The sequence below is a fragment of the Triturus cristatus genome, chromosome 4_2 (genome assembly GCF_964204655.1).
Source record: "Triturus cristatus chromosome 4_2, aTriCri1.1, whole genome shotgun sequence".
NCBI classification, from domain to species: Eukaryota; Metazoa; Chordata; class Amphibia; order Caudata; family Salamandridae; genus Triturus; species Triturus cristatus.
Genome location: NC_140586.1, coordinates 810,319,283 through 810,344,870, shown reverse-complemented (window position 1 = coordinate 810,344,870; position 25,588 = coordinate 810,319,283). Strand labels below are relative to the sequence as shown.

Here is a 25,588-nt window from a genome sequence, read left to right as displayed (position 1 = left end):
GCCTCTGAGTATCCTTGCTAGATGTCTGCATCAATACTAGTAACAAATATAATGTCATTTGTACTTCCCTGCTATTATCAATTCCACATGATTGAACAATGTTTGCTGACATAAAAAATATACAGTTGTATTTATAATTCAAACTAAGGCGCATATGTGAAAAAAAAGGCTCATTCATTTTGTCTCTCTTTTTTTCTTTTCTTTTCCCAATAAATCCAGTTGGACAGCCGTCCCAACATATAATTAAAGTGCTAGTGCATAAAAATAATAATAAGGGTATGCTCAGACGTGAGTTCCTTGCTCACTTTGCCACTGGATTCAAGCAGGCCTTGCTGAAGACGGCTGAAATGCCAGAAACCGGTCCTAGGAAGCTTGTTTCTGGTCCAGGGAAGACATGGCTTGGCAGTTCGGGCTGGACTGTTCCCATGAGGCACAGGGTCAGACTGATTTGCATATGGCCATGTCTGAACTGGGGTGGCAGAGTGGGCTAAAGAACGGTGATGGATTAAACTCAGATCAGTTGACTGGGGGTGAGTGCTTGCAATGTTCAACACTCCGTCCATCATTTCCTTTGGTTTTGCTAAAAATAATAAACAACAATAAATATGTCTATGTATATGTATATTCACTCTGCGGTTAAAATGTGGATAAATGTAGCTGCCTGAGGTCTAATAACAATATGTGAAGGGAAATACTACTGATAGCATGCATAATTTCTTTTTTGGTGCATATTTTACTCCCTTCTCCGTATTTATTTCTCTGTATTGCTTTTCGGACGCCGGGTAAGTCTTTCTGATAATTTACACATGGAAAATTGGGTATATTTTATAATGTTTTTATAAGAAGTTGTGAAGATCTTCTGTGTTGTCTAATCCATTGGGAGCCTTGCAGTCAAGTTCGAGAATCATACGCGACTCCAACTGACGAAGGAGTCTCTCCCTTTTTCCTGCTTTGGGCATGGGTGGCACTGCTGAGATCACAAAATATTGAAGGCAGCTCAAGTAGTTATCATGACATGCCTTAAAATGTCTAGCAACAGGGTAAGCTGTATCATTATTAACTATTCCTCTAAGATGTTGCAATATTCTGACATGCACCTGCAGCTTAGTACTTCCCACATATTGTAAGCCGCAAGTGCATGTCAAAACATATACAGCATACTCTGTCCTATATATAAATATATATACATATATATATATATATATATATATACATATAATAAAGCCGTTATGACGCGTTTCGAACACCTCCGTGCTCTTGATCACATACGGAAAACACAGTCCAATACCACCTCCCCAGTGTCATGTGGTTTCATAGACATAGAAAAAATCGTGATCATGCACCATGTTGATAGTCTGTTTTCCAACAACCGATAATTTCAAAATTGCGATGTTTATCAGGTAGATATTTTGTTTACATAAATATATAAATAAACATATAAATATGTATATATATTCCCATTTACAATAAATATTTTATAAAACAAAATTGAGAGATGATAACTGCTCTTTTTGCTTCAATGCATAGATTATTACAGTGATTAAAATCAGATACATTAAAATCTGATCAAAATCCACATGTGCAAAATTCGCTAATATATAACATCTCATTTAGACCAGGAGTATTTCGTATGGATCTTAATTGGGCACTTGCGCCTCTGAGTATCCTTGCTAGATGTCTGCATCAATACTAGTAACAAATATAATGTCATTTGTACTTCCCTGGTATTATCAATTCCACATGATTGAACAATGTTTGCTGACATAAAAAATATACAGTTGTATTTATAATTCAAACTAAGGCGCATATGTGAAAAAAAAGGCTCATTAATTTTGTCTCTCTTTTTTTCTTTTCTTTTCCCAATAAATCCAGTTGGACAGCCGTCCCAACATATAATTAAAGTGCTAGTGCATAAAAATAATAATAAGGGTATGCTCAGACGTGAGTTCCTTGCTCACTTTGCCACTGGATTCAAGCAGGCCTTGCTGAAGACGGCTGAAATGCCAGAAACCGGTCCTAGGAAGCTTGTTTCTGGTCCAGGGAAGACATGGCTTGGCAGTTTGGGCTGGACTGTTCCCATGAGGCACAGGGTCAGACTGATTTGCATATGGCCATGTCTGAACTGGGGTGGCAGAGTGGGCTAAAGAACGGTGATGGATTAAACTCAGATCAGTTGACTGGGGGTGAGTGCTTGCAATGTTCAACACTCCGTCCATCATTTCCTTTGGTTTTGCTAAAAATAATAAACAACAATAAATATGTCTATGTATATGTATATTCACTCTGCGGTTAAAATGTGGATAAATGTAGCTGCCTGAGGTCTAATAACAATATGTGAAGGGAAATACTACTGATAGCATGCATAATTTCTTTTTTGGTGCATATTTTACTCCCTTCTCCGTATTTATTTCTCTGTATTGCTTTTCGGACGCCGGGTAAGTCTTTCTGATAATTTACACATGGAAAATTGGGTATATTTTATAATGTTTTTATAAGAAGTTGTGAAGATCTTCTGTGTTGTTTAATCCATTGGGAGCCTTGCAGTCAAGTTCGAGAATCATACGCGACTCCAACTGACGAAGGAGTCTCTCCATTTTTCCTGCTTTGGGCCTTGGTGGCACTGCTGAGATCACAAAATATTGAAGGCAGCTCAAGTAGTTATCATGACATGCCTTAAAATGTCTAGCAACAGGGTAAGCTGTATCATTATTAACTATTCCTCTAAGATGTTGCAATATTCTGACATGCACCTGCAGCTTAGTACTTCCCACCTATTGTAAGCCGCAGGTGCATGTCAAAACATATACAGCATAATCTGTCCTATATATAAATATATATACATATATATATATATATATATATATATATATACATATATATATATATATATATATATATATATATATATATATATATATATATATATATATATATATATATATATATATATATTCACTTAAAAAACCATAGGTTTCACACATGTTATAGTTAGGTGGATATTTCACTCGTAAAAAACCAATGAAATTCCCCCGTTATAGTTAGTTCAGATAACTATAACTCGCGCGCCCGCAATCCACTGCTCATGAAGTCACATATTACATCACTCATGACATGGTCAGTGGCATCACTCATGACTTCACTGATGACATCATCCTTGTGATAGAGTGGCGGTCGCGCGAGTTATAGTTATCTGAACTAACTATAATGGGGGAATTTCATTGGTTTTTTACGAGTGAAATATCCACCTAACTATAACATGTGTGAAACCTATGGTTTTTTAAGTGAATTTGCAAGGTTTTTTAAATGCTAATTCCTAACTATAACGTGTGTGAAACCTATGGTTTTTTCAGTGAATTTGTACGTTTTTTTTAAATGCTAATTTATTTATGTATCATTATTTTTTTTATATATTTATTTTACAATAAACTACGTATTAAATTTTTTTGGGGGGGTTTTCACCATGCGCGCACGGTGCGCGCACCCCCGCGATTTAAAAAAAAAAAAAAATGTAATTTCTTTTTTCTGCCTTCGGTGTCCTTCAGGGACCCCCTGACAAAGGCTAGGGGGTCAGGAACTCTCTACCCTGCCCCCTTTTCACGTTCGCACCTTCCTTTTTCACTCTCGCACTGAAAACAAACAAAATGGCGGCCGACACATCCTGATTTCGACCGATTCGAACGTTGACTAACATGTAACCACCAATCAGAATTACGCTCGCGCACGTTAGGGTGCGCGCACGGTGCGCGATTATAGATATTTATATGCTTTTAAATGTTATTTTCTCAGGAACTACTGAACAGATTGACACCAGACCTGCAAAAGGCACTTCCCTGACCTGAGGACTACCTCTCTGCCAAATTTCAAGTAATTCTGTTCAGCCGTTGGGGCTGTACCTTCGACTAAAGGTCCTATGGAAAAATGCATGGGGAAAACGCGTTTTGGGACCCCCTTTTTTCTCGGACCCCGCTTGACGAATCACCCCGAGACTTTCAGAGTAGGAGCTGAACGGAGCGCCCCATTAGTTTTGAAAATGTCGCGAGGATTCGTCAACCGGCGCCAAAGTTATTCAAAATAGAATTTTCAGATTTCCTATGGAAACTCGGTCCTAACTATAACTATCTACTGGCGACCGCCAGTAGATAATATATATATATATATATATATATATATATATATATGCTCCAAAACTCCTCGTACTTCCTTTTCACGGCGAACAGAGAAGGACGGACCCAAACAGGTATATATATATATACACACACACATTCATATGTGTCATAAGTTAAAAAGTAATTTTTTGAATAGTTTTTAAAATCAAAGTTACATTTTTAATAGGTACATTTTCACATATATAGAATACAAATTTTTACATTTTTTCCGCATTTTATAGTTTATATAACAGTAAATATAAAAAGTTATTATTTTGTATTCTTTAATATGCAAGGTTAAATCTTTATCTTGTTCTTTTAGCAGCCATTTTGTATACCACTTTACCACTTTATTTTTTTAGACTATGTACCTCATTATGGGCAGTTTCAGCTTCCGTGCAGTCGCAGTTCCTCGTTCCTGCTCTCTAATCCTGGTAAGAGAAATGTTAAGTTACTTTTTGGGGGGGTTTAGTAATTAGCAATGTGCTTATGGTTGGTTTACTTGGTATATGTTAGTGTTTTGTGGTGGTTTAGTAGCTGAATATTAGGTTGTCATTTTAGTTGTGGTAGTCAAGTGTGGTAGGCCTCATTGTATTGTGTATGTTTTAATATGTTTGAAATGTATTATATGTCTGTGTTTGTTGAGTTATTATTATTTAATTGATGATGTTTATAGAGCTATTCGTGTTCTATGGGTTGGTATTTTGTTTTTTTTTACAGATGTTTTATTAGGATCCTGAAGTTGTCCGTCTTTTTGGATACTAGTTTTCTAAAGGAAATACGTTTGGTTAAATATTAACAAATAATGTTTTAAATTTTCTTAATTTTTCAATTTTCCAGGAGTATTTTTGAGAATTCTTTTCCAGGTTTTGGATTGTTCCCATGGATTATAATTTTTCACACTGGATAATTTATTTTGTTATTTAATTTATTGTTTGCATTTTATTTCAGTTAGTAGTATACAGTATGTTGCATTTAGTTTGTTTGGTAAAAGTACAAAGACTAATGGCATTTTTGCATTCTGATATACTCTGTGGATTGTGTAGGTTTGAGTGAATGGTGGAGGGCACAATTAAAACATGCTGGTTATCATCTATGTGTTGTTCAAACCTAATCTTAGTAGGTTGTTGTCAAATGGGTATGTAATTATTCTCCTTTCGTTATTGTTGTTGTCGTAAATGGAAAGGTTAATTGGTGTGTGTTACATGTAAGTTGTTGGGGATATTCATATTTTGGAACATTTTTTAGAGCAGCAGGATTTTCTGTTGTTTACTGTTGTTGTTCCGGATATGAGTCTTTTTAAGTTCAGGATACCCGGGAGTTGACCTGTAGTAAGATCTGGATCATTGACTTGAATGTTATTTATAACTGTTCTTGGAAACTCTTGTGAGCTCTTGCTAGCTTCTCTGGGGTCTTGTAAAGCCTTTTTCCTTCAATTTCTGTAAAGTTTGGAAGTTGATTGTGTTCTTTGTTTTCAACCATTTTAGGGGCATATTATCAAGCACGGCATTAAAATTATCGCCGCTTTAGCGGCAGAAAACTGCCGATAAGGTGGCGATAATGGGCTTGATAATATGCCACAGAGAATTCCAATAGAAGCCCATGTTGACACCAGAACATGGGCTTCTATGGGAATTCTCAAGGCATATTATCAAGCCCATTATCGCCGCTTTAGCGGCAGTTTTCTACCGCTAAAGCGGCGATAATTTTAACGCCGTTTCTTGATAATATGCCCCTTAGTTTTATAATGTAGCCCTTTGATAAAATGCATTAAAATCTTTCTTTGTAGATTTTCAGTTCTTTTCCTCACTGCTTGTACTTCTTTTGGTATACGTATATCCCATTTGATTGATTAGCAATTTTACTTTAAAAGATTTGATATATGTGGCTTTCTAAAACACTGTATTTGTGGGTTATAGAATAATACAATAGTTATTAATTGCAAATAATATTTTTATTCAGCATTATTATTTAAACATGCATTACATTATGTTTACATTCAGACTAGAATGGATAAGATGGAGTTGTAGTAATTCAGATATGTTTATTGAGGTTTTCATTTTTATTGAAAAATTGTGGTCCAGATGCTAGATTTTTTCTTTTGAAAAAGTTTCATTTGTTAGAGTTACAATTATTATGTACCTTTTGGGGTGTTTATTTTATTTAAGGTTAATCTTTAAAATATGCAGTTTTTTCAATTTAGTTATATTTACTTACTCTTTTTGCTATGTTTGTCAAGCTTGAAGTTTTGGAAAGATGCTCTTTTTGATTTTATTTTTGTTGTCATTTTTGGTTTGGTCCCTGTGTTAACTATATTTCAGAAACATAAATAGAATGTTCTATATTAATTGCTTTGCTTCAGTAAATATTTAGAATATTGGTGTTATATAGCTATGAATAATTTACATTGTTTTACTTTCTTTTGGAAAATCTGCTTCTTTTCTTTGAAGGTGGCTTTTTCATTTGTTCTATGTCAGCAACCTGGCAGAGTGTCACTTTCTTTTTTTTTTTTTCTGTACTTTCTGCACGTTTTTGCGGCTTTTTTATACTCGATTTTTAGTTAGTAAAGTGTTTGTATTGGTTAATCGGTTTTAGGCTTAATTTCATTGGTTGCTTTGTTTGGTGTTTGATTACTGTTGGTGGGGGTGGAGATTAGTCTTTATTAGGAGGATGTGGCTGTCTGGATGATCAACAACTGCCTCAAATGCAACACAGACAAGATAGAAGTTCTCATCTTCAGAAAAGGAAAGTACATCCTCTGGCACAACAAGTAGTGGCCACCTGAGTTCGGCCAAACCCCCAAACCCACCAAACACGCCCGCAACCTTGGCATCATCCTCAACAGCCAGTTTTCCATGAAGAAGCAGGTCAGCACCGTCTCCTCCACTTGCTTCCTTACCCTCTGTATTCTCAAGAAGGTCTTCAGATGGCTCGCACCCAACACCAGGCGTACCGTCACGCAAGCTCTCATCACCGGCATACTTGACTATGGCAACTCCCTCGGCGTGGGAATCACTGTCCAACTCATAAGGAAACTCCTGACCATCCAGACCACAGCAGCCAAAATCATCCTCGACCTCCCCAGACAGACACACATCACTCCCATCTTCAGGAAACTTAACTGGCTTCCAGTCACCAAGTGATGCCAGTTTAAGCTCCTCGCCCACGCTTATAAGGCACAACACAGCAAAGGACTGGCCTATCTCAATAAATGAGTGACTTTCCATCAACCCACCAGAGAACGCTGTTCCAAATCCCTCTCCCTAGCAGCTACCCAAAGCATCCACCGGGCAGGCACCCAGCTGCGACCCGTGCAGGTAAGAGCGGTGGGGCCGGCTGGGGGGAGGAATTTCGACAGACGATGACGATGCAAAATTAATTATTTATTTAATTTTCCCTCTTCATCGTCCATCGAAATTCCACCCAAGCCGGCCCCACCGCTCTTACCTGCACAGGCCATGGCTGCAAACACCAGAGGCTGCTCCTTCTCCTACCTGGCGGCCAAGACCTGGAACACCCTCCCCTGGACCTCAGACCCTCACCTTCACTCCAGCAGTTCAGGAAGAACCTCAAGGCCTGGTTCCTCAACTTGTTCAACTAATAGCAACAGACCCTCACAGGGGAAAAAGCCAAGCTTTACAAATCCTGATTGATTGATTGACTGAATTAGTGTGAAGAGCATTTTTTGTTTTGCTAATAGTTTTCATGCCTTTTGGAAAATGTTCATAAAATGTTCCAAAAAAGGTTCATCCACCTCAGCTCATTCTAGGAAAGTTTTGGGATGATTTGTCAAATGGAGGCAGAAAAAAAAGGAATGTCCAAAAACTCTTTGTACCAAGCATTTTCCATGGGAAAAATTAGACAGTGATACAGAGAAAAAAGGCTGAACACAATTATAACAAATTTGGCAGAAAGCTATGTGCTTTTTGTGTTTTGGTGTAAATTTGTTCAGTAGTTTTTGAGAAATGAGGGTTCCAAATTTAAAGATATATTGACAATTGGTCCTAGTACCACAAATTAAAATATATAGAACATTTTGATTGGTTGCAAGGGCTTTATCTTCTGTCAGCCCCTTCAGGCCTGGCAAGCACCAATGGGACTAAGCACTCTCATTGGCTGGCCATAACATAAAATCGTTGTGGCCACCATCACAGGGCATGTGGACTTTGTCCCCGTGTCCTGAAGCTTAAATCAAAAGGAAATAGTAGTGGATAGGACAGGACGTACCCTGACCCCCTCTCCCTTGTGGAAGGATCCAAGATAGCCTTGTAGTGACAAAAACAAAAAAAGAATTGCCCCACCATAGTGGGGGGCTACCTTCCCATGGGGGGTTGGTCATAGGAACTGACTGCAGGCCAGGAGCTGCAGCCATCTGCTGCTGCTCTTTGCACACAGGTGAAACAAAAAACTGACTCCCAAAGCTGCAAATAGGGCGCTATATTGGAGTGGCATTTATTTATTTATTTGAAGGTTTTATATAGCGTGAACAAAACCCTTGTGGGTATCAGAACGCTTTACATTGCACAAGACGAAAACAGGTACAGGCATAAAAAATGTAAATATAGGTGATTCCAATACAAGGTGCTCAATAATACAGACTAGTAATTATATTACATCAATAAGTAAGTAAATCAAGTGAATTTAGCCATGAGAATCGCTTTCACTTATTTTTTAAATGAGGCCGTGGAAGGGTTCAGTCATGTTTGGACATGAATTGCATAACTACATGCCATTTTAAAACAAGTCAATATATGTGCATATGAAAAGTTTAACCTGGCTTGGCAGTTCAGGCTTGACTGTCCCCATGAGGCACAGGGTCAAGACTGATTTGCATATGGCTGGGTCTGAACTGGGGTGGCGAAATGAGCTAAAGAACGATGATGGATTCAACCCAGATCTGTGACTGGGGGTGAGTGTCTGAAAAGTTTCGTCGCTCTGTCCATCATCTCCTTGTGTTTGCTGTGAAAAGTTAAAAAGCACATTACAAATGCATTACTTGACAATCAAGTAATTTTTGTTGTCCACATAGAAATGGGCAAGCACATGCATATTTTATCTGTGGCGATAAGATAAATGGCTGTGGAATATAATTCAGAATCCTTGTGCCAGCCCCCCTTGCTGCCCGCAAAGCAGGTTTACTGCCTTTTGCTTGCTTTCCACTTTCTGCTTGCCCTGCCTGCCGGGTTGCCTCATTGTTTGTATGTCGCACTGCATTGCCTGTGCTGCTTGTAATTGCCTTACTGCTTGTTTTCCTTGTGTTTGCCTACATTGCCTATAACTGCCCATTTGTCTGTTCAGCTGTAATTGCACATTTCACTATTTTGTTTTGTTTCCCCGTTAACGCTCATTTCCTCTGATTGCCCTATTGTTGTTCTCCCGTGTTTATCCTTATTGCCGCCTGATTGCTCGTTTCTGTCTTTCCTGCTGTATCCGCACTTACTGTATTTTGTAATCTTTACTAAGACTTGTTACTAAAATTCTTTTTTGCCTGTCTTGTCTGCACGTTTCTTTTTCCTGTCCTTGTGTCCTTTCCTGCCCGTTTCGTTGCCCGCTTCTTGCCTGCCCCTCCAACTGCCACCCAGAGCCCTACCCTCCTCCCAGGGCCTACTTAAATGTGGCATTAGTGCGGCTGCGCAGCTAGTGTGCTGATGGCCCACCAAAGGCAACCCTGTCTGTGCTTGGACCATGCCCAGCACCAGGAACCCTGGCCTCCCTGCTACTCGCAGATAGACTGCCACCAAGCTCTAAGCCCTAGACCCCAGACTCTGCACCAACAACTGTGGCCCCACCTCTCCACGATCTACAGAAGAACCTTCATCCTGCTGGAACTGCCTCTTCTCCTGCAACACCAGAGCACTCGCACACATGACTGCCACCATTCCTACCAGGCCTGCTCTAGAACAACTCCACTGCCTCCTGCTCAAAGCACAATGACTCTGCAAGTACAACACTGAGATCTGGGACACCATCACCTCCCTTACCCCCGACATCATCTTCTTCACCGAAACCAGGCTTAACCCTGCATCTGTGCCCGACATTGCCTCAGCAACACCCGGCGGCTACAAGGTAGCACCCCAAGATCGCATCAACAAACAAAGAGTTTGAATCACCATCAGACAGAAAGAAACCATCCACTGCACCACCACTGCAGATGACACCAACCCAATCATGGAACACCTCAACTTCTACCTCCAAACCGCAGCTAAAACCAACATCAGAGGCACCCTCGCCTACAGAACTCCAGGACCTCACCCTGGCTTCTGCGACGCCATTGACTCCAAACACTACATCTTCCTTGGAGACCTCAATTTTCACCTCGACAACCTTAACAACACCAGCACCGCCAAACTCCTCAAAAGCATGAACAACATCGGCCTCACCCAACTAGTTACCAACACACATTTGACCCCATCTTCAAGGCCAGCAACAGTCAAGTACAGCCATGTCACCAAGCTCACCTGGACAGTCCACGCCATTATTCACTTCATCGTCACAGGTTCACCTAGCACCTCCACCAAGCCAGCAAGTACCTCACACCACAGCAGGAACAAAGTATCAGAGAGCCGGTGGACAGATGACCTCATCATCTCCCATCCTAACAGTTCAACCAACCTGGAACTTCTTCACCTGAATCACTTATTGCACTGAGAGAGTCTCCCCATTCAAGCACACCAAACTCAAGAGATCCTCCAAACCGACCAGTTGGCACACCATTGAACTGAGAACCACTAAACGCTACTGCAAGCGGCTTGAAAGGAAATGGAGTACCAGCAAGGAACCCATAGACTAATCCACGTTCAAGCTATACCTCAACCAGTACCATAAACTCCTGTAAGAGACAAAACGGAGAACCCTTGCCGACTGCATTGAAGCCAGTTCTAACCACAGCAAAGAACTCTTAAACACTGTCAGTTTGTTCTACAACCTCTCAGCCACTGAAAACATCATCACCCCTTCCAAGAAACTCTGTAACACACTGGCGGATTTCTTCTAAGACAAGATCTCCACCATGTACAAAAACTTCGAACCCCAACCCACCGCCACCGAAATCCTTAGCTCCCTCGCTCCCCCAGATGCAAATCCTGATCACCTGCTCATCACCTGGGACCAGCTCACCAAACAAAACACCACAGCCATCATAAACTCAGTCCACTCAGAGCACCCACAGAACCCATCCCCACCGCCATCTTCAAAGCATTCATCACAATGGCCACCTTCCCTGAAGAATGGAAATATTCTGAAGTCACACGTGTTCTCAAGAAACCATCTGCCTACTTCAGTGAACTCATGAACTACCGCCCCATCTCTCTGCTTCCATTTCCCACCAAAGTTCTCGAAAAGGCCATCAACCTCCAACTCACGGAACACCTGGAGACCATCAATCTTTGGGACATCTCCCAATCCGGTTCCCGCACCAACCACAGCACCAAAACCGCCCTGATAGCTGCCACAGAGGACATCAGAATCCTCCTTGGCCTGGGAGAAATGCCGGCCCTGATCCTCCTTGACCTCTCAGCAGCATTCAACACCATATCCCACCACACCTTTATCAAGAGGCTTCACCACATAGGAATCCAACGAGACGCCCTCAAATGGATTGCCCCCTTCCTCACCGGAAGAACGCAGAGAATCCGCCTACCACCCTTCACCATGGAACCTAAAAATATCATTTGCAGCATCCCTCAAGGGTCATCCCTCGCCCTACAGGGTTCAACACCGACATGACCACCTTGGCCAACATCATCAGAACCCATGGTCTAAACATCATATCATAAGCCAACGACACCCAGCTCATGCTCCTGCTATCAGAAGACCCCTTTAACCATGATGGCCAACTTCTGCAGGTGCACGATGAGTGTCGCTGACTGGATGAAAGATAACTGCCTAAAACTCAATTCAGACAAAACGGAAGTGCTGATCTTCGGAAACAACATCTCCCCGTGGAATGACTCCTGGTGGCCTCCCAAACTAGGAACCTCACCCACGGCGATAGACCATGTCTGCAACCGTCGCATCATCCTGGACAGCAAGTTCACCAACAAAAGCAGATCAACCCAGTTTCCTCCGCCTGCTTTCTCACTCTTTGCATGCTCTGCAAGTTCTTCAAATGGCTCCCGTCAACACCAGACAAACCATTGCTCAAGCCCTATTCACCAGCCGGCTGGACTATAGCAACACACTCAATGTAGGAATCACCTCGCATCTCCAGAAGAGACTGCAGACTATACAGAATTCAGCTGCCAGACAACTTTGAACTCCCTAAGTGGAGCCAGATCACTCCCCACTTCAGGAGCTCCACTGGCTCCCCATTCAAAAGAGATGTCAATTCACGATGCCGATCCACACCTACAAAGCCCCACACAACCAAGGACCAGCATATATCATCCACTGCCTGAATTTCCACCAACACACCAGACACCTGCGCTCCACCTTCCTCTCCCTCGCTCACACTCCACACATCAGCTGGAGCAACAGTGGAGGATGCTCTTTCTCCTACCTCGCTGCGAAGCCCTGGAAAGACCCCCCCCCTTCAACTCCAGACCTCATCTCTTTGTTAGAATTCAGGAAAGGATACAAGACCTGGCTGTTCAACTGAACCCTCTATTAGCAGCAGAGTTCTCAATGCGTGGATACCCTCACAGGTGATTAGCCATGCTTTATAAATCCTGATTGACTGATTGATTTATCAGTGTGTGAATAGACCTGCACTATTGCACATAGTGAATTGTAGGATTAAGCTGGTAAACATACAGTTCAAAGCCTTCTGAGGTATCATAATTGTCTACATCATGAATAAAGCATTACTCACAAACAAGAGGTGACACAGTGAGGTCACAAGTGTGGTTACAGTTAAACAAAAATGGGGCTTTCAATGTTTCGAATATGGTGCAATGTTTGAGCATCATAGAACAAGACTAGCAGTACTGCATAGCATTCGAAAACAAGTTTGTATGTAGTGTTTTGAAACAACATGCATCCACAGTTTTACCTGTGTCGTTAACACAAATCAAAATTGAATACAATTAAGAGTCCTCTCTGAGTAAGTAGTCCTGTATGAGAATTTTAAATGCATATGTACAGTTCGGGTACTTTTTGAATGCGAGTGTCATTTCAGGTAGATTTTTCACTCTAGAAGACCATTCGGGTATTTTTTGAGACTGAAACTACAAATCTGACCGCAAACGTCAGTGTTTTGAATGCGAGCGGCAGTTAACATGGGCACTCAACAAACGTATCTGAAAGAAACACGTTAGTTAGATTCCTCAGGCGTCAGGCTGGATCCGGAAAGATTTTTGTAGCAATACCCCTTGCGCGTCGCTAGGCGTCGTCTGCGGCTCCGCGTCCGTCGTTGGCGTCGTGCGCCGGAATGACATTGTCGGAGTACTTAGGCGCCGCCCTCGCGCGCTGACGTCAGTTCTTCTTTTTTCCGCGCCAGACAGCGCCGATCCGGGAAGAGCTTACCCCTTAGTCACTTTTTGACTAAACTTTTTTGACTCTTTTTGGTCTTCTGTCGACTCGACTCTGGTGCCGGTAGGATGCCTGGGTTTAAAGCCTGTGACTCCTGTCATCGACTGAAGTCGGTGACGGACCACCATCGCCGGTGCCTTTACTGCCTGGGGGTCGACCACGACGCGGAGTCGTGCCTCGATTGTCAGGCCTTGACCTCGAAAGCTAGGCGGGAGCGGTCCCGTAAGCTTCTCGAGCTTCGGCACTCGGCTCCACGCTGTTCATGGTCCCGGTCCAGGAGGAGGTCCAAGGACCGGTTGCGGAGCCGCAACCACCATCATCGCTCGTCGGGCTCGAAGTCTTCGGGTAAGTCGAAGCGATCAAAGAAGTTCAAGAGGCGACACCGCTCTTCGGACTCCCCTCGCCGGTCGCGCGACTCGGCCGAGGGTCAGGGTGGTCCCATCCCCGCAGCTCCATCGGAGCCGCAGAAGCCGCGTCCGTCTCCATACCCGCCGGTCCCTGGGACAGACGCGACTCCGGTGGAGGTCAGTGCTTTCCTCTCGGCCATGAGGGGCCTGGCTCCACCGGCGCGCCTTCAGGCCCCGTGGGCACGACTGGGCGACCTCGCGTGCCGGCGGCTCCGGCCCCGGTGCCGTCGACGACTTCGGTCCCGACGCCGCAGGTCCCCGAGGGATCCAGGCCTGGATCTCTGCCGGCGCCGGTCGACCTCACGATGCCTCCTCTGCCGGCGCCGACACCGGTTCCGCCTCTGGCGTCCTCCCCTGACGATGCCGTTCCCCGGTTTAGCCCCAGTCCAAGCCCGACGCCGGCGCGGCGCCAATCGACGCCGCACCCGACGCCGATGAATGTGCATTTCATCTACCGCCCGGCTCCGATCATTCCTCCTGTTTATCAGGAATCGGATGACGGGGGCGACTGGGAGGGGTCTGAGGACCCTATGGCCAGACAGGCCCAACTTTCACAGGACTGGGCAGACGAACTGGGGGATGCCAGTGGTCTGGACACCTCCCCGGACGCTGGTTTCATCTCTCCTCCGACTTTGGCCTCTGAGGAAGGTGCAGCTTTCTCAGTGGTGCTGCGCAAGGCGGCCGAAGCCCTGGGGCTCGTGTTGCCTGCTGTGGCCGTGAGGACTAACATCCTCACAGAGGTGCTTCAACCGTCAGCAAGCTCCACAGAGCCTCTGCTGCAGTTCAATGGGCCCTCATAGACGTTCTGCAGGGCACTTGGTCCAAGCCCTCCACAGTTCCTCCTGTGGATCGGAACGTGGCCCGGCGCCACCGCCCTGCTCCGGGCGACCCCAGTTTCCTGTCCCAACACCCTACCCCCGAGAGTCTGGTTTTCCAGGCCTCAACTTCCCAATCCTCCTTCCTGTCCGCTCCTCCGGATTGGGAATCCAAGAGGTTGGAGCAGTTCGGAAAGAAGCTGTTCTCTTCCCTGAGTTTTGGTCTGCGGTCTTTGAACACCGCTTGCCTCTTGGACCGTTTCTCCCACTCTCTGTGGGAGGCAGTGGAGGACGAGCTGCCCCTGTGCCCGGAGGAGGCCCGGACACGTCTCTCCCAGGCGCTTGCTGACGGGCGAGATGCAGCACGACATGCCATACGGTGTGGACTAGACACCACGGACTCGCTGGGTAGGGCAATTTCCACCACGGTGGTGCTCCGGCGCCACGCCTGGCTGCGGTCCACATCTTTCTTGGGGGATGTCCAGAGTACCCTCATGGATATGCCCTTTGATGGCACTCGCCTTTTTGGTGAGAAGGCGGATAGTGTGCGGGCTCGTTTCAAGGACTCCCGGGCTACGGCCAAGTCCTTGGGTCTCTCGGCCCCACGGCCGCAAACTTCCGCCTTTCGTCCCTTTCGTGGCCAAGGAAGGGGCGCCTCCTCACGTCCGCCTAGCCACCAGCCACAGAACCAACCTGCACGCGGTCGTGGACGTGGATTCCGCCGAGGCAGTACTGGAGGACAACGTGCTGGTCAGACCACATCCACCCCGGCAGCATCCACCTCAAAGCCCTCCTATTCCGAGCTTTCAGGCCCATTCCACACCAGTGGACGGCAGTGTTCGCCATCACCTGCTCCACTGGCACTCCATTACATCGGACAGGTGGGTGCTGCAAATTGTCCAAAGGGGCAACTCCCTCACCTTCGAGACGACCCCTCCAGCCATGCCACCACAGTGCCACCGTATGTCGGGGGATCACTTGAATCTTCTGCGGGAGGAAGTTACGGCCCTCTTGGCCAAAGAGGCCGTCAAGCTCGTTCCTGGTCCAGAAGTAGGTCGTGGTTGCTATTCCCACTACTTTCTGGTTCCCAAGAAAGGCAAAGGGGGCCTACGCCCTATCTTGGACCTCAGGAGCGTCAACGCCTTCCTCCAGAAGGAACGGTTCAAGATGCTCACTTTAGCTCAGGTTCTGGCTGCCCTCGACCCTGGAAACTGGATGGCAGCGTTGGACTTGCAGGATGCCTATTTGCACATCCCCGTCCTGCCGGCCCACCGGCGTTACCTGTGGTTCACGGTGGGTCAGGAGCACTTTCAGTTCACCGTGCTCCCCTTCGGCCTCACCAGTGCCCCTCGGGTGTTCACGAAAGTGATGGCGGTGGTCGCAGCTCATCTGCGCAGATCGGGGGTTCCAGTCTTCCCCTATCTCGACGACTGGCTGATGAAGGCGGGCTCGCCCCAGGCAGTCGTCTCCCACCTCCAGACTACGGCCGACCTTCTGCATTTTCTGGGGTTCTCCATCAATGTGCCGAAGTCACGCCTGAGACCCTCCCAGAAGCTCCAGTTCATCGGAGCGGTTCTATATGCGGCGCAGTTCCGGGCCTATCCTCCGGAACAGCGGGTCCGGGATATTCAGGCTCTGATTCCCATCTTTCGGCCTCTATCATGGGTTTCGGTCAGGTTGGTGCTGCGGCTTCTGGGGCTGATGGCCTCCTGCATCCTGTTGGTGCATTACGCCAGGTGGTGAATGTGGGCTCTGCAGTGGGACCTGAAGTTTCAGTGGGCCCAGCATCGAGGCAACCTGTCCGACCATGTCTTGATCTCGGAGAGCACTGCGAAACAGTTGCAGTGGTGGCTCACGGACCGCGATTGGGTCAGGGGCAGATGCCTCTCCCTACCTCAACCGGAGCACGTAGTAGTGACGGATGCGTCCCTCCTGGGATGGGGGGCCATATAGGAGAGGCGGAGATCAGAGGCCTCTGGTCTCCGGCGGAGTCTCAACTCTGGCTGAGAGCGATCCGGCTTGAACTGAAAGCCTTCCTTCCCTCTGTCTGGGGAAGATTCGTGCAGGTGTTCACGGACAACACCACCGCCATGTGGTATTGCAACAAACAAGGCGGGGTGGGGTCGTGGACCCTTTGTCAGGAGGCTCTGCGCCTCTGGACATGGCTGGAACACCAAGGCATCATCCTGGTGGTTTAACATCTAGCGGGCTCTCTGAACGCCAGAGCAGACGAACTCAGCCGCCGGTGCATGATGGATCACGAATGGCATCTGAACTCGGACGTGGCGCAAGGTCTCTTTCTGCAGTGGGGAGAGCCTTGGTTAGATCTATTCGCCACCGAAGAGAACGCGCAATGTCAGCAGTTCTGCGCGTTGGAATTTCCAAGGCGGCACTCGCTCGGAGACGCTTTTCGTCGCGAGTGGAGTTGCGGTCTGTTGTACGCCTTTCCGCCTATACCACTTCTGCCCAGAGTGCTGAAGAAGATCAGGCACGACCGGGCCCAAGTCATCTTAGTGGCTCCGGATTGGGCACGAAGGTACTGGTATCCCGAGCTACTCAGTATGTCAATTGATCCTCCGGTATGACTGCCTCTTCAGGAGGACCTTCTGTCGCAGCAGCGGGGGACGGTCCTCCACCCGAACCTGTCCAGTCTCCACCTCCATGCTTGGAGATTGAGCGGCGACAGTTGATGCCATTTGACTTGCCTCCTGAAGTCTGCGATGTGATTCTGGCAGCCAGGCGTCCCTACACAAAATCGGTATATGCCTGCAGGTGGAACAAATTTGTGGCATGGTGCACAGCAAAGGCTGTGGATCGCCTTTCTGCCCCTCTCTCTGAGGTTCTCCTATTTCTTCTTTCTTTGGCCCAGCAGGGCTCTACTCTGGGCACCTTGAAAGGTTATCTTTCTGCGATCTCTGCTTTCTTACGGCTTCCTGATCAGCCTTCTCTTTTCAAGTCCCCTGTTGTTTCGCGTTTTCTTAAAGGCATTACTCACATGTTCCCTCCTGTCACCTTCGTAATGCCTCAGTGGGATTTGAATCTTGTCTTGACCTTTCTGATGTGCGCTCCCTTTGAGCCTCTTCACAATTGTCCCCTTCGTCTTCTGACTCTTAAGACTGCTTTCCTGGTAGCTATCACCTTGGCTAGACGGGTGAGTGAGCTCCAGGCTCTGTCATCTAAGCCTCCTTTTCTTTCTGTTCATCCAGACAAGGTTGTCCTCCGGACTCGTCCTTCTTTTCTTCCAAAAGTGGTGACCCCCTTTCACATCGGGCAATCTGTCACATCGCCCACCTTCTTTCCGCCTCTGCATCCTTCGAAAGAGGAAGAGAAGCTCCACTGTCTGGACCCCAAACGTGTGCTGTCCTTTTATTTGGACCGCACCAGACAGTTCCGGGTGGACGACCAACTTTTTGTTGGATACGTAGGTGCTAAGAAGGGGAGGGCTGTACACAAGCGGACCATCTCACGGTGGGTTGTATTGTGTATAAAGGTTTGTTACTCCTTGGCGAAAAAGGACCCTCCTGTTGGGCTGAGAGCCCATTCCACCCGGGCCACAGCGGCGACTACTGCCCTGGGACGGGGAGTTCCCTTGCAGGACATCTGTCAGGCGGTGACATGGGCCTCACTGCACACGTTCGCCAAGCACTATTGCCTGGAAAGCCAAGTCCGGAGAGATGGCTTCTTTGGCCGTTCTGTTCTCCAGGACTTTCTGGTGTGATCTTGGTTCGCAGACCCACCACCGGGGTTGGTATTGCTGGGATATCTATTCTAAGGTGAGGAATCTAACTAACGCCTTTCTTTCAGATGAACAAGTTACTTACCTTCGGTAATGATGTATCTGTAAGAAACATTAGTTAGTTAGATTCCTCACCGACCCACCCATCCTCCCCGTTCTGCGAACCGACATCTAGGGTTAAGGCCATCCTGTTCAGAGCCCTAGACTTTTTGGCACCAGTGTCGGTCTCTTGCATGGCTCTGCGTTCCTGGTGCGGAAAGCTATGTACAAGAACTGACATCAGCGCGTGAGGGCGGCGTCTAAGTACTCCGACGACGTCATTCCGGCGCACGACGCCAACGACGGACGCGTAGCCGCAGACGACACCTAGCGACGCGCAAGGGGTATTGCTACAAAAATCTTTCCGGATCCAGCCTGACGCCTGGGGATATTCTAAGGTGAGGAATCTAACTAACTAATGTTTCTTACAGATGCATCGTTACCGAAGGTAAGTAACTTGTTCTTTAGGTAGATTTTTCATTCCAACTTTGGAGTACAAAACTACAAATCTGAATGCAAACTGCAATGCTTTGAATGTGAGCAACTGGAAATCAACACATAATGACATTTCGAAGTTGAATCTTTACCTAAACGGACCGTTTGGATAATTTGTTTGAGTGTGAGGTCCATTTTGCATAATTGTGTGTAATGTCACAGCAATGTCACGTAATTACGCTACATAAAATTAGGTGATTTACACCCACTCATAGTTTATAGTAGGCTCCCTATCTATTAGCCCCATGGGGCTGAGCCCACACCCTCTTTTTAGTGATGCACCTGGATGAGAGGCAAACACTACAAAGATAGAATTGTGGAAAACCTGCCAGGAACTTTTAGGTGACACAGAAAAAATAGTATACTCAAATTGATAGACTGGTAATAAGGTAGTATGGATAAAGGCAGAATGAATGAGGTGGCCGAATGAGTCAAAATCAAGCAGGGCCAATTAAACAGTCTGACAAGCTGCCTGTATTTACCCTCATTAGCGGCCTGAGCAGTGGGGGGTTCAACAGACGACGACGAGGAAAAATGAAAACATAATAATAATTTTCCCTCGTTGTCGTCTGTTGAATCCCCACCCCAACCGGCCCACCACGCTTACCTGCAAGGGCCACTACTGTTTACGTTTCAGAAGGTGAGACTTCTCTGTCAAACTCTGACACTCCTGCAGTTGTTTTTGACCATACGCTATTAATCCTACCTCTCTGTATTATGGTCACCATGCTTCTAATATTCTGTTGATATCGTTTTAGAGAAGGTCAACTTCTCAACCTAATTATTCATATATGTAATGTTACATTTTGTTTGAAAATGTATGTGTGTCCCTTAATGTCATAATTGCTGCACTTGTTACCCAACTCAAAAATGATACATTAATTAATGATCTGAAGATGTATTATTGAGAACCAAAAACACCGAGTAACATTTTTTGTCCATTAAATTCTTTAACTCCTTTAAGGTATCTTATACGTGTCTTCACTCAGGCCCTAAATGACCTCTCCTTACGGTTGTTGGTGGTAATGGTGGCTATGGTCAACTTGAGTTTAGAGCAAATATTGTGTCTCAGTCTTGAGATGGTTTTACAAGCAGAGATTATCTGAGGAAAGCCCTCCATTGGAATATGTGATGTAGGAAGCACTTAGTAAAAAGTAAAAGGATTAGTCTGTTGTAAGTTGGACGACTTGGTACCTGCTTGGAGAAGGTGTGCATCCTTTTTTTGCTTTGGCATTCCTGTGGAACTTCTATGGCTTTCTTTCCTGTGGGACAAAGTGAAGGAAACATAAAATGAGTCCAAATGCCCTTTTGCTGCTTATGACATATGGTGGCAATACATGGTGTCATCCTTGTTTTGAAACTTTAAAAAAAAGCTGGAGTTCTGTCCGTAGGTTGAGCTCAGCAAGATAAAAGACAGAATCCCAACATAAATGTGCACACACTATTTCACAACTATGTTTGTAAATGTGGGGGAAACGGCCCTGGTCATTCATGAAGACAAGATGGAGATATTATGAAACTGAAGTGAAACTAAAGAGAGAGAACTTTGTCAGTTACTGAAAAGTCTGCACAGGTAGAACAAAATCACATTTATTTTGTGTTATACCAAAAGCAACTGAACTCTTAGATTCATAAAGTAACATTCCAACAAGGAACAATAGCACAACCAAGTTCTAGATTGTAGAAAAGAAAAATCCAACATTTACATACACATGGGGCATATAAACGCAAACAACAGCAGATCTCTTGATTTTTGGTCACCGCCTTTTGCTTCCATACCCTGAAGATGCTAAGGAAGATTTTCAAATGACTCCAAATCTGCACCTGGAAAACCATCACGCATGCCCCTTTCACAAGCAAGCTGGACTACGGGAATATTCTCTATGCCGCGATCAACAAAAAAACTCACCAGAAGGTTGTAGACCATTCAGGACTCGGTGTCCTGAATCACTCTAAACCTCCCACATCACACTCACAGCACACCACACCATGAAGGATCTCCACTGGCTCCCCATTCAGAAACTAGCACAATTCAAACTCCTCAACCACACTTTTAATGCCCTACATAAAACCGGCCCACCATACCTCAACAATCGCATCCGCTTTTACATACCTTCCAGAAAACATCCACTCGTTAACCCTGGGTGTAGTGGGGCTATGTGGAGTATCGCGTAGTGTGGCCAAATCTACGCACACTCGCGCGCTCCGAGTAGCCCCACTACGCGCCGCCCACCTCCCTCCCGCCCTCATTTTAAAATAAATTAAAGAATTATAAAAGTAAATTAAACACCTTACCTGCGGTGCGGCGTCCCGGGGCTCCCTCTTCCTGCTTGACCGGCATCTTCTTCTCACAAATGCGCATGCGCGGACGTCCGCGCATGCGCATTTGTGAGCAGAAGTTGCCGGTCTAGCAGGAAGAGGGAGCCCCGGGACGCCGCACCGCAGGTAAGGTGTTTAATTTACTTTTAAATTCTTTAATTTATTTTAAAATTAGGGTGGGCGGGAGACGGGTGGCGGGCAGCTCTGCTTCGCCGCGGCGTGTGCGTAGCGCTGCCTGCTACGCCTACTTCGTAAACTGCGAAGCAGGCAGCGCTACATACACTCCGTGGGCGGAGCGTAGTACTACGCCCGGGATTACCGCTCGTCTAGACTCCAACTTCCACAAACCACACATATACGAAAATTCATATCTGGAGTGGGATGACCTGCTGCTAAACGTAAGAGTCTCCTCCTCACTTCTTGGATTCCACAAACTGAAGAAGGCCCTAGGTGTGGCTAGACTCACATCTGCTCAGCTGCAGGATACCTTCATGTGTGATAGTGTGCGCTACAAATCTGCATAACATAACAACACAGTTATCCTATCACTGTTCACCCTCACAAAGCGAAAGGGGTCCTTCGCCTGGTCACTTTTCACTGATTAAAGCCTGCTCTTAGACACCTTTTCTACACGTTGACAAAGAGGGCAGTGCTGCTAGTTGCCAGCAGTATGTTGCCCTCTAAGGGCCTTATTCAGAAAGGGAGTTACGACTAGTGAAGTTACAAGTGTGAAGTCTCCACACTTGTGGTGGAATCTCCGCACTGAGCACTGCATTGTGGAAATTCCACCCCGAATTCGGAGACTCTGAACTTTACGAGAGTCGTAAGTCCCTTTGTAAATCGAGCCAACAGTGCTTATTGTACTCCTCGGCTCTAGGGGAATGCCTCTTTTTTAGCAATCTGTCTAAACAAGTAAATAAAAATCCCTGAAACAAATATTATAGAGTGTCAAGCACAGTAAAATGCATTTGAGTAAATATAACACAACGTGCCACTTTGGGTTTTAAACTATTTCTTTGTTATTCAAAAGAGTGTGTTAGTTAATTCTGTAGCAGGGGCACACCACAGAGGAATAGTGACTCAATTTTTTCAAATATAATTGTTTCAGGTGGGAAAGGGAGCATGGTTTAATGTTGTGCAAAAATATTTTGTTGGGATCTGAAGGAATTGGAGTGTTTGATAATTCACCTACTTTTTTAAACATCCATGTCTGGTCATGTGGCATCTCTGACTCGTGCTCATGCATGTTCTTGTTGGGAATCAAAGAAATGCCCAGTACAGCATCTACCATCCTATGATGAAACAAGCTTTGTGGAGTTGACAATGTGCGATTAGAAATTTGTGTATATTGTGTAGCTATTTGTGGTGGCAGTGATGTGTTGTATTGTTTTTGTGCTGGTGTGTTTTTGTGCGATTGTGTTTTTGTGCTTCATTGTGTTTTTTTAAGCAGTATTGTGGTTGTTGTGTTGCCTCTCAATTTGGCTAATTCATCATGGTATGCCCTGTTTTTGCTGTGTTGTTGTTTTGCTTTGTGCTATGTCATTGAGGGATGCAATCTTGTTTATTTTACAGATGCTCAGGTGTGGTTCCTCCGCGATGGCGGAGGAGCGTGGCCCCACTGCTTAAAGGCAGAAAATGAAAAAAATAAAATGATAATAAAACACTTTTATCATCATTTTATTTTTCATTGACTCAGTCAAGTTTGTGGAGTCCGCCGAGCCTGGGGCGGGGTGGGGCCCGATCACAGCATCCCCATCAGAATTGCAAGTGCTCATGTCGGTTTGGCCGGCTGTCCACGGCCGGCCAAACTGACATGCACACTTGGATATCTCCAGGCTATTCCTTGGAGATATCTGCAGGGCTCAGGAGCACAAGCTCCCATCACTTCTGGAACGCGAAACCGGCCCGCTCCGTCCAATCCCAGCGCTTCTCTCATGCTGTGAGTAATAGCATGAGAGAAGTGCTGGGAGCCTGTGCTCATGGGAACTGCAGTTCTGGGAGCAGAGGAGCAGCGCGGCGTGGGAGCAGAAGGTAAGTGTATATTAATGTATTTATTTCCCCCCGCATTGCCCCTGCACTGCCCCACCATGTAAAATGACCAGCAGCTGTGACTGCAGATGTCAACAAATGCTGGGACATGGACATTTCCAGTCAAAAGCAGTGCATTCCTCTAGCGTTCTGGCAACAACAGTTTAGCACAGGCTAAGGTGACAACACTGCTGTGCTTTTCAGTTATTTAAGACACCTCAGGCAACCCGCAACCATGGCAGTGACCTGTCTTAAATTAACACTTTCAGTACTTACTGTAAAGTTTTAGCCCTAAAAGTAATGGCAAGTAGCATGTTTTTATATAGAGACGATCTAGTGCAGATTAAAAAAAATTCTTTTAACGAAGCCCTGCATGCTAGCAATCACTAATGGGGATTCTAGAATATTGCTGGGCTTGAAGATGTCAGCTAGGGTTTTGAGTTCTATTGTGGCATCAGTCATTGGATGGTCCACTTAAGGTGGATGTGTAAGAAACAGTAAGGCTATGTTTTGTAGGATAAAATTACTTGAAGTTTGGTTAATTCGTGTTTGGAAGAGAAGCTTTTTTGAATTTCATTTATTATTGCTATGATTTAGTTGTTTTTTCTAGATGTTGTCTTGCCTATTTCTCATTGTTGTATGTACCTTTTAGTTGTTTCTGATGTAGTTTTAATTGAAAATTATTTTTTATTTATTTATTTGTTTTAGTTTCTTTTTTACAACAAATTCAATTTTCCACCTAAGCAGTGGAACTACAACATTATCTTGTCTTTGCTATCAGAACCACTGCACAGGATCTTGCATTCTCTCTCAATAATCAAAAAGTGGCTTTTTTAATCTGAGATGCTGTTATGTGTAGTGGGTGTCGATTTCTTCTCCCTAGCGGTAATTATACAGTAAGCGAACATTCCCAAAGAAAACCTCACAACATTTATGAAAACAAGGTTGCTAAGGGATATTTACTCTGTTATGGATCAGGTCACAACTGTTTCCCCTTTGATGCCAACTATAGGAAGGTTGGACTCACTTCACCTTCTGACATCTTGCAACTGTGCTAACTATGCAGGGAGGAGCCAGTGACACCGAAAAAGAACTGGCTGTTCCATCTCCGAAGACAACACATAATTCCCCTGCTTTAAGTGAGGCGGTGCTGTGCAAATACGCTTAGCCTGGCAGAGAGAACATGTGGTCACGCTGAACCGCGGCCTAAGATCTCCTGCTGCAGAACAATGAAGTCTGTGAGGAACTGGGGCCGTGCGTCACATGCTGCAGCTGTATCTGAGACATCCCCGAGGCTTCAGTGGGCATGGGATCAAAATCCTGTGTTTTCCCTTCCCTGTAATGTGTATTTTTATGTGTCACTTATGGAGGCGAGGAAAGTGCTTTCGCAACAAAAGAGATTTTGGTAGCCTTGCATGAAGAGACATAAGTACATTTCCACTTATGTGAAAAGTCTCTTTTACAGAATAGCTGTCAGTCAATTTAGAGTATGTGTGGGAAATTTATTATGGCATTTTCTTCTGAAATAGGGAATGCATGTGAGAGATTTGTTATGGCATCTTACTCTGAGAGGCAAACATACATCTGTATCGTGTTGCAGGAGACAATTTCTGTTTCACTTGTTTAAATTTGTAACCTTTTGGATCGATTAGATTTAAAATGCCCCCGTGGAGAGCCCTAAGGGTTATTAGACTGATCCGCAGAGACGTGTAAACACCCATGTACAGTGTCTGTACCGGGTTCCCAACATTGCTCTATGTCGCTGGAGCACCATGTTCCATTAACAGGATTTTCTTTCACTTACCGATGTAATTTGGTACATTAGTTAAATGGGCTCGTTTGAAATGATCTTAAACTACAACTCCCAGCATGCATTTGATTGTTGAACAAAAGCATATGCTACAACTTGGTGGCCTTAATGAGAGGGAGTCATGTGATTACCCTAAACAGGGGTCAGGATGCAAGATAGAGGCACACAGTTCTAGCAACATTACCCAAGTGGACCAGAAAACTTTGCCCAAATAAGAGACAAATATTCCAGAATACTTTCCATTCACAAGCCCAGCAGTATACGAGGTAGCCAGCTTTGTTGATGTTATGTTACATTGATTTGTAAAGCGAACTAATTGCCCGAGA

The 25,588-nt window shown here is 45.3% G+C and overlaps 1 long non-coding RNA gene across 2 annotated transcripts in view; it reads right to left on the bottom strand.

Moving 5' to 3' along the window:
* LOC146835098 (uncharacterized) overlaps positions 1-25,588 on the bottom strand; it is a 637,707-nt gene that overhangs the window by 460,861 nt on the left and 151,258 nt on the right. For both annotated transcript variants that reach the window (XR_014960382.1, XR_014960383.1), the window contains exon 3: positions 20,300-20,367. This is a non-coding gene — a long non-coding RNA (uncharacterized LOC146835098). The remainder of the gene's footprint in view (positions 1-20,299; positions 20,368-25,588) is intronic.